The 9,771-nt window shown below is 36.8% G+C and overlaps 1 long non-coding RNA gene across 1 annotated transcript; it reads left to right on the forward strand.

Moving 5' to 3' along the window:
- Positions 1-8,265: 8,265 nt before the first annotated feature.
- LOC133829052 (uncharacterized) lies at positions 8,266-9,388 on the forward strand. The gene is made up of 4 exons (XR_009891488.1): positions 8,266-8,361; positions 8,572-8,643; positions 8,761-8,834; positions 9,306-9,388. It is a non-coding gene; the product is annotated as an uncharacterized LOC133829052 (long non-coding RNA).
- The last annotated feature ends 383 nt before the right edge of the window (positions 9,389-9,771 follow it).

A 9,771-nucleotide genomic window follows, 5' to 3' on the forward strand; every position in this document is an offset into this window, starting at 1 on the left:
TTGGATTTTTGATTTCTCATTGGGTCCGGACGCCTAAAGGGGACCTGGTTTTCATTAGCCAGGTATATGTTTTCCCGAGACTCGTTGAGCTCGGTGTGCACTTTATATACGGAGAAATACCTTTCTCCTTTCTTTTTCTTTCCTCCTTCAGCCTCGGGGTTATTTCCCTCGCTCTTTTTCCTCTTGGAGGGATTCTCCGAGGTAGGCTGTGGAGCTGCTGGGTCAGCCGAGGTTGAGGCAGAGTTATTGTTTATCGTTGTAGTTTCGGTCTGCGAGGTCGCCTTGAGCGTTGACCTTGCCTCCTCTACATTGACAAATCTCTGCGCCCGTCTGTTAAACTCGATTATTGACCTCACTGGTTTCCCTTGCATTTCATCCCAAAGGGCACTTCCAGGTAAAACACCAGCTCGGATAGCCATCAGGTTCCCACTGTCATCCACATCTCGAGCTCGGGCGACCTCTAGATTAAATCTTGTTAGGTAGCTTTTCAGTGTTTTGCCCGACTGTTGTCGGACGTTAGTCAAAGTGGATGCCTCTGGTCTGACTCCCATCATAGCTCGGAACTGCTTCTTGAAGTCTCTAGACAACTGATGCCATGAAGTTATCGAGTGTCTCTTGTACTTTTCGAACCAACTCTTGGCAGGTCCGGCCAATGATGTTGGAAACAACATGCACCTGAGCTCGTAACCCACGTTACTAGCTCTCATAATAGTGTTGAATGTACTCAGGTGACTGCATGGGTCATTTTTTCCTTCAAACGCTGGGACGTGAGGAATCCGGAACCCTTGAGGAAATTGAGTGTTAGAAATATGTGGAGCAAACGGCTCGAGCTCCTCGTCAGAGTCCTCATATCGACCATTCCCTCGTTCATTCTTTAAAAGCCTAACGGCTTTTTCGAGCTGATCAATCCTTTCTTGGACTGGGTCCTTAGGTGGTGTCTAGAATTGACAGTCATTGATCATGATTCCAGGCTTGCGTCTCCATGAGGGATCTCTACGCCCATTCAGGTGATTCTTTAGGTCCGGATTTGTCTGATCTCCCTTCCCCCTGCTCTGATTCAGATGATTTCGCAGGTCAGGACGATTCTTGCGGCTTCCAGTATTTTTACGACCTCGGTCGTGTTTACTGACGGACCTGGTCTCTCCGAACTCGTCACTGGTGAAACTCATTGATCGGTCATTTCGCGATGGGTTCTTCCCATGTCGCCTCGTCTCCGCAGTGCGAGACCGAGACATCTGACTTTTCTCAGATTGTGTGCCTCTCCGCTCCTGGAAAGTCTCCCTGTGTCCTTGTGTATCCCCCGTACGCCCTTGATCCTGATCTCGAACAGGTTGAGCGTTTCTACGAGGAGGTGTAGGATATCTTATGGGAGACGGAGGGAACTGTATAGGCGACGGTGACTGCCGCCCTTGCCTCGGCCTAGAGGGTCCAGAATTTGCCCGAGATGGGTTAGTCACGTTTGGTGCACTACCAGGAACCTGAGTCCGAGCCTCGGTAAGAGCTCGGTTATTCTCAGCTCCTGCAGGCACTTCCACAGGTGGATTAGGCGGGACCCGAGCTCGGGTACTCCTCTGGGGCCTAGGAGGAGTAGATGGCTCTGCTAGTGCCGGAGGTTGAGTCGGCCTCCTTGTGGCAGCATCTTTTCGTGGACGTCCACGGGGCCTCCGGGGAGGAACATGCACGTCCCTTGGAGGAGGGACTTGGTTTTCGCGCGGAGGCGGGGGCTGAGCCACCTGCGCCTCTGCGGCCATCCTTGTCAACTCCTCATTCCGTTTGTTGGCTTCTGCCAACAACTGTTTCAATTGCCGATTTTCCAGTTGTACAATAGGAACGTAACGCTCAGGATTGTAGCACATATCCTCATCCCTCGGTGGAGGCGGTGGTCCCCGGGAATCGGAGGACCCACTTCTCATCTCAGCATCCGGGTTCTCCATTGGTTGTTTTCCAGGACGCCTTGGGTAGCTTTCATCAGGGGTGTTCTGATTGTTTGTAGCCATGAATCTCTCAGGGATGAATGCTTAAGGCTCTCAATGAAAGCACCAAACTGTTGACGCCGTTTTTCGTCAAACAGTGAAAGAAGAGCACGTAAACAATGAATGACAATGGCTAAATGAAATAAAACAAATCAAACACGCTATTTTTACGTGGTTCAGCAGTTAAATCTGCCTAGTCCACGAGTCTTTGTTATTAATCTTAAGATTATCTCTGAAAATTCTTTAGCATGAACTCTGCAGAGTTTTCTCTCAAAGTTCAGAAACGTCCCTGAAGACCCGGAAACGCACAACTGACCAAATAATATCCCACGATTCTTGGGGATTTACATTAATAAATGAGGATTACATCTCATATTTATAATACTTGTAGATATTCAAGGTGGTTATCGCGTATCTCTAAGGCTTTAGCATCCCAGGTCTCACGTCATTGTGCGAGCTAATGACATCTCCCGAGATCACGTGTCTTTCGAGATCGTACGTACATCGAGCTCGAGACCGCCAATCCGAAGTCGTTCCCGAGGATGAGTGTGTTCTCGGAGCTACCTTTCGAGATCGTTTCGAGCTCACCATATTCGAGGTCATATATCGTACTTTGCAGGCTCGATATACAATCCTGGAGCATACTCTAATCCTTACGAGACCATTTGTTGCGAATCCAACTTTCGAGGTCACATTTACCATGGCTCAAAATCTGGGTATAACAGCATTTTTCAATAATATGTTATAGATATGTATACCAAATTTCGATCTTATTTCAATTGGAGAAAAGAAAGGGTCACGGTTAGGGAAAAGAATTGTATTACTAGCATCTTTTAGTTGTGGTCCAAGACATATACATAAAATATACATGGACGTATTGACATTAGTTAATAGATTTGGAAAACCAGATATAATTCTAATTATTACATGTAATCCTAGTATGAAATCAAACAAGTCAATGACTTATGTACATACTCAAAATAGACCGGATTTAATCATGAGAATATTAAATCAAAATTTGAAGAGTCGAAGCATGACATATTCATGAAAACAAATATTAGGTCTTGTTATGGAAAAAAATTATGCCATTAAAGTTCAGAAAAGAGGGCTTTCGCATGCCCATTTCTTTATCATTTTGAAATCTCATTCAATACTTATTACTCCTTCCTGACAAAAAATAAATATATATACTTATTACTCAAATTTTTGATAAAATTGTAACAACAGAATTTCCTAATGTAAACAAAAATAAATACTTACACCCAATAGTTATCAAACATATGTTACACGGTCTATTTGGAGAACTAAATCCAATAATATATGTATGAAAAATGGTGAATGTAAAAATCATTACCCAAGATCATTGTCATAAGATCTTATTGCGATGAGAATAAATACCCAAAGCATAGAAAAAGAAATGACGGTTTATTTTAGGGTTTATACATTTTTAGACGCTGTGTTTTATCTCATTACTTGTTTAGACCTTGTATTTTGACAAATTATTTTTTAGACCTTGTGTTTTGTAAAATGGTTCAAATAGGCCCCTAAACTTGATTTTGATGAACAAAAAATTAAATATTACAACACAGTTTTTAGGCAAAATGACAGTATTTTTGTTATGAGTTATTAGTTTGATAAATTATTTGTGATTTTAGTTCACAAAACTTTGATCAAAATCAGGTTTAGAGGTCTATTTAAACTGTTTAAGAAAATACAGGATCCAAAAAATAATTTTTTAGAACACAAAGTCCAAACAGATAATGAGTCAAAATACAGGATCTAAAAATGCATAAACCCTTAATTTTATAAAGTAATAGGATACTATCTTAATAATATTTCTTTACTTGTACAAATACAATTATAAAAGACTTGACCGAGTTGCTATTTATATTAATGAAGATGATAATTTAAATTGCGTTGACAAAATTAAAGATTTTCAATTAGCACGTTGGGTATACCATTCTCAAGCTATATGGAGAATATTTAGTTTTGTTTAAATTAAATTCATCCTTCCGTAATTAGTCTACAATTACATCTTTAAAATGAACAATATGTAACATTTAAATGTTCTGATAATCTTAGCAAGGCTGTAAATAATACTTTTGCATAAAAAACTATGTGGAAATTAATGAAACAAATGTTTGTATCCTTGAAAAAAGGGTGACGTTTTTGGAAGAAAAGTTTTAGCTAATCCAAAAAAGATTAAAGATACTATTTACGCATACTTTTAAATCATATTAAAGATGTAACTTTTTTGCACATCTCAAATATGTTAATAATGTTGTTGTATCATTGTTTAAAGAATCAGCTCCATTACATGGACTACTGGGGAGATAACTACTCTCTACCTTATCATTAGAACCGAAAAGCACTTTCGAACAAAATTTCAAAATATGCCTCTTTGGCATTGTTTTCTGTTTTTTATTTTTAAAATTGTGTTTTCATAAATGAAAATAAAATACAGTTTTTGTAATTTTTAAAAAATAAGAAGTGTTTGGTTAATGTTTTCTAAAAATAATTTTTTAGTTTTATTTTTTTAAATCTTAAATAAAAAATAAACAAATATATTTACAAAGAGAAAAATCTTTAAAAATTTGTAATAAATAACGAGATAAAATTATTTGAAAGAAAAAATTATGAAAATTATGAAGTAAGAAAGTAAGGAGAGAAAATTTGAAGAAATAAAAATTGAGAAGAGAGAAATTGATCAAAAAAAAAAAAATAGGAGTGAATGTAATGAGAAAGAAAGTGAGTAGAGAGAAAGTGATGAGAGAGGAAATGGCGAGAGAGAAAAAAAATGAGGATATATTAAGTCACTACAACAATATTGAGTATATATTACATTAAATAATATCATATATTTAGAAGTGCTATTATTAAGTGGGGGATTAAAAAACACGGAACTGAATAGTAGGGATTAAAAACACACGGTCTGTTTTTGGCGCCATATGACTAAAAACTCAGGCGGCAAAATGAATTTCTGCCAAATTCCCTTTCTCTAAGTTACCCTTTCTCCAAGCCTCCATCTCTCACTCACGAAGCCCTCTCCGCCCTCACGAAGACTCACCGCCCTCAACTCATCTCTGCCTCACCGCCCTCACGAAGTCTCTCCGCCCTCAACTCAGCTCTGCCTCACGAAGACTCGCTCCAGAGTCGAGCTCTTTCTCTGCCTCACGAAGTCACGCTCCAGAGTGGAGCTTCTCTGCCTCACGAGTTCTCTGCCTCACGCCCACGTAACTTTACAGCAAGAGAAGGTACTGATTTCCCATGGATCCTTAGTATCGATAATGATTTGTTCTTCTTCTTGTGTGAAGGAGCCTTTCTTAATCTTAATAAACCCTTCTCTGGTTCTCATCACTGGTGATCTCACAGGTTTCTCTCTCAACGACGCCGGTGGAGCACACGCGAGCTTCTGGAGCACATAATGGCGGTATCTCCCCTATTTGAGTCGATGGAGCAAGCTGGTACATCACGCTGGTATCTCACTTTCCCTCACGTAAGTCACGACCGTTTTCCCGTGCTGGAAGCAAGAACATCTCTGTGAGGTAAATTTTTTTTTATATACAGATTACATATAATCAATATATAAATATATATTTATGTGTATATGTATTTATAAAGTATTTGATTGTTTTTTGTTGTCCCTCCCTGCATTTACTCTCTTCTACTCTCATTCACTCTTCGTTTTCTTTCTGTCTTTCTCATTCTGTCTTGCAAGTGATAGGCTTGGCGTCGACAGTAGTGTTCTAAGCTTGCAAAAGTTGGGTATTTTAAATTTTTTTTCAGTTTTAAGGTTCATTTTAATTTGATTAGTATACCGAAATAGCTACTGGTTTGCGATGAGGGTTTCTTTGTATTTGTTTCATTTGTGAAGGAGGTCTTCATCCGGGTCACTCTTTCTTTGGGCATATATAATACAATTATTATTTGTTAGTTGGGTTTTATGTCAGACTTGGTGCTGCTTGAGTTTATACTTTTGCTTTTAACAACAATCTTAGGCATAATAGCCAATATTTGCATTTCATTAAGGGTATGTAACACTGTTTTTGCTCCATGTGCGAGGTGTAAGATTGATGAAGTGGAAATAATTTATCCCATAATAAATATTGTTGATGTCTTGGTACGCATTTATAGGAGAATGTTTATTGGCTTAGAAAAGAAAATCTGCCAGAAAAAAAAAGGCATGCCTCTTATCTTTAAATTAGTTATTTTCTTGAGACATAGTTTTAGAGTTTCAAATATTGTTGAAGAGTTTTCCCTAAAAGCCTTTCATTATTTAATAACAAAGTACTTGTTTAGTTTTAGAGTTTCAAGTTAAAGGCTATGGGTTTTACAAAGGAGATTCACTTGGAGAAAGATCGCTGGCAAGGGTACATAAAAGATTATGATGGAGGAATCCTTATGGAATGCAAAATTGATCCAAAGCTTCCATATATTGACTTGTCAACTATGATTCGCCGCCAGAGACAGACAATTGATGAAAAGATAAGAGAGCTCTCGAACTGTCACATTGTTTATCCGGGGATTGACTTTCAAAAGAAAGAAGCTGGTATTCCTAAGAAAGCTGTTAAAGTTGAGGACATTCCTGGTTTGCGTAATTTTTTCATCATCCTTCATATTTTTGTTGATTCACTCAACTCTGCCCATTTTGTTTTTTCATGTTAGGAAGCAACAAGTTGTTAACAGGGTTTGGTCAGGGGTTGAATTTCTTTATGTGAAGTGTATTTTACTGATTACAATGTTTTCTTGCATCATTGGAACCTTTTGTATGTTATTTGCCAATTACACTGTTTCTGACTGAGAAGATTTATTATCCTATCTTTTTTCTCTATTGTGAAATGCTGGTCTCCACCCCACCATTTCTCTTCTCCATGTGTTTTGAAATGGCAATATATTAAGGCATTTAGTTGAGACAATTACCTATCATTGGCATTAATCTTAAAATATGTGTTGACTTCTGTTGGCAGGTTTTCCATTTCCTCTATACTTACTCTCTTGTCATTGATGTCTGCCCATTCACCCTTGATGAGTTTGCTCAAGCATTTCATGACAAGGTTTTATTTCATCTTTAATCTGACTTTACTTACCTTCTATGTAACATTTTGTTTTCTCTTTTTGATCTTACCTCTTTTGATTTAAGTTCTTTCAGTGCTATAATATGTTCTCTAACATGCCTTTCAGGATTCCTTGTTGCTTGGGAAAATTCATGTGGCCCTTTTGAAACATCTTCTATCTGATATTGAAGTGGAGCTCAACAATGAATCTTTGCCTCATCAGAGTAAATCTTGCAATTATCCTGCATTGCTTCACATGGTAAGTTAAAAAAATACACACTCACACTCACATTAGAGGGTTGTAAACTTTAGAATTGAACTTTTTGCAGTGAAATTGGAAGTTCAGTGCTATATGATTTGAGTGCTTGTTGACATTGCCAGCATTAGAATCTAAAAGTATTTACTTTGAAATCCATATGTGTATATATATATATGTGCTCCAATTCTGTCCAACGGCAGCAGAACTTTACACTCTAAAAGATGTGGTGCATTGCCAAGACTACACAAAACATTTCATATGTATTGGATCAATAAAATGTTTCTTCTTCTCTTGTTTTTGACAAATATAAAATGTTTCTTTTTGGTAGTTTATAGTTTGAGCAAAGTAGTTTTTGCATATATTTGCTTTGATTTTTTTTTTTAATGTTATCTGTACTTTCAAGTTATCATATAGTTAAATATAAGATTTGTAACTTTATGCTATTTTTTTTCATTGAGGAAAATGAATTCGAATTTGGGATTTTTAAAAAAATTATTATTCTTTTGTGATCACTGGTCTTCTAATTAAGGAATGGGTGTGATCCTTAGCCACTTCTAAGTTATTAGTTTGAAAGAAAAACTGTTAGCATTGGTTTATGTTCTATTCACTTATCCCATACCTTAAGCTATAGTGTGTATAATACTGGTTATGGAGTTGGGGTTTTTTGTTTTTTCTTTCAAGTGAATCTCTACTGATCATGAGAGTGACTAAATTCTTGGGGTAAGCACTGGTACAATATACAAATATATGATATTGTAAAAATATAATTTTTCTTACCTTTATTATACTACTTGAAGAACATGGAACAACTTAAATTCTACCTGTCACATTTGTTTAGGTGAGTATTAATGTGTTTCACATATTAAAAGTTAGAACATTATATACTCCTTACTTTTACTGGTTATAAATGCCAAACTTATCTAATGTATTGTTCGTGTTTCATCTTTTAACATTCTGTTTGATATATTGGACCAACAACTTCCTTCCACATTTTCAGGGATCTGGTATATTGTGGAACAAGTATGATTTTCCTGTATTCTTGCTCTCGGAGAGTAGTACGAAGACCATCCAAGAGGTAGTAAGTGTCATTTCATTTGGTTTTCATTTTGTACCGTCCACTGAAGAAGTGAAACCACTTTTAAAAGAAAAAGTCTAGTTATTTCAATTTTCATATTAATGGACTGTATTTAATTGTTGTTGATGTTTGCCCCCCCCCAACCACAAGACAATTTTTTGGCAGCTTTAGTTTATTGTTAATAAACTTTTTGATGTCACTCATATGCAGGTTTCTGAAGAAATTTTGAAGAGATAGAGATCTTATACCACTGTTGTGGCTGAGTTTGATCTTGTGATGCAGGTAGCTTGTTTGTTTTTAACTTTCTAGTGCATTTTATTGACTTTATCTCGCAGACATTTTTTGGTTGTTGGCTTAATGATGTTTTCAAGTAATCTGTGATACATTTGTTTTGATTAGACAGTGAAAGCTGGAACTCGTGATTCAGAATCTTGTTTGAAAGAGGAGACCTGCCTTCCATTAGGGGGATACAGGTAACTCATTTTGCATTTGTTGGTATCCATAATGAAGTCTAACAGCTCTAAATGTGGTTCACGATTTGTATTTGTGTCTCATCTCTCTTTTGAGTTCGAAATCTGACTTGTATTTTAGAATGTAGTCCTTATTCTCATTGGCTTGGTTTTCATTTTCTTTCTTATTAGATTTTATATTATTATATGTAAATATATATGTGTGTGTGTGTGTATTTATTGTTTTGAGTGGGGAAGATTTCATGGGATTCTTTTTCTCAGTTTTATTTGTACAGGGGAGGTCAAAAGAATATGTATGTTGGTCTATAGTTGAGCTTTGTAGGATTCAAATCTTTGATGCTGAAACTTACTTCCATCAACTTTCAGTGTTTGAAACACATATTTAGAAGATCAACACATTTCTTCTTATCTTTATTCTTTTGACCTTCCTAAATTACTTTGAATTTAACTATTGCTCATAATTATGAAGGGCAGTGTTTGGTCATCACTTCCTCCGCTTAATATCTCCTCCTCAGATCAGGGTAAGCCTATTATATTGACTGTGGCGTCAATGGATTCGGCTTCATTTTTCCGTGACAAAAGCCTTGGTGCAGACTCCCCAATATTAGTAAGTTTTAAGTCTTAACATGTTGCTTTCCATGTTGAAATGTGACATTACATCTCTGAAGTTTAGGAAACCCTTAATTAACATTTTTGTGGAATGATTTCAGGGCATGATTGCTCTCTTGGCAACGGTCGATGCACTATCACATTTGGAGGCTTTCCATGACCTTAATAAACAGGTGAGTGAGATGTATATAAGAGTTCCTTTAAAAAAAAGTGCTTATAAGAGTTCCTTGATATAGTGCTTTCTTAATGTTTTTTTTTTCCATATATGGGAAGACATTGTTCTAGTGGCTTTGTCGTCTCTTAACTTGGCAAAAAAGTATTTTCTTTTTCA

This window comes from Humulus lupulus, chromosome 4 (assembly GCF_963169125.1).
Source record: "Humulus lupulus chromosome 4, drHumLupu1.1, whole genome shotgun sequence".
In the NCBI taxonomy this organism is placed as follows: domain Eukaryota; kingdom Viridiplantae; phylum Streptophyta; class Magnoliopsida; order Rosales; family Cannabaceae; genus Humulus; species Humulus lupulus.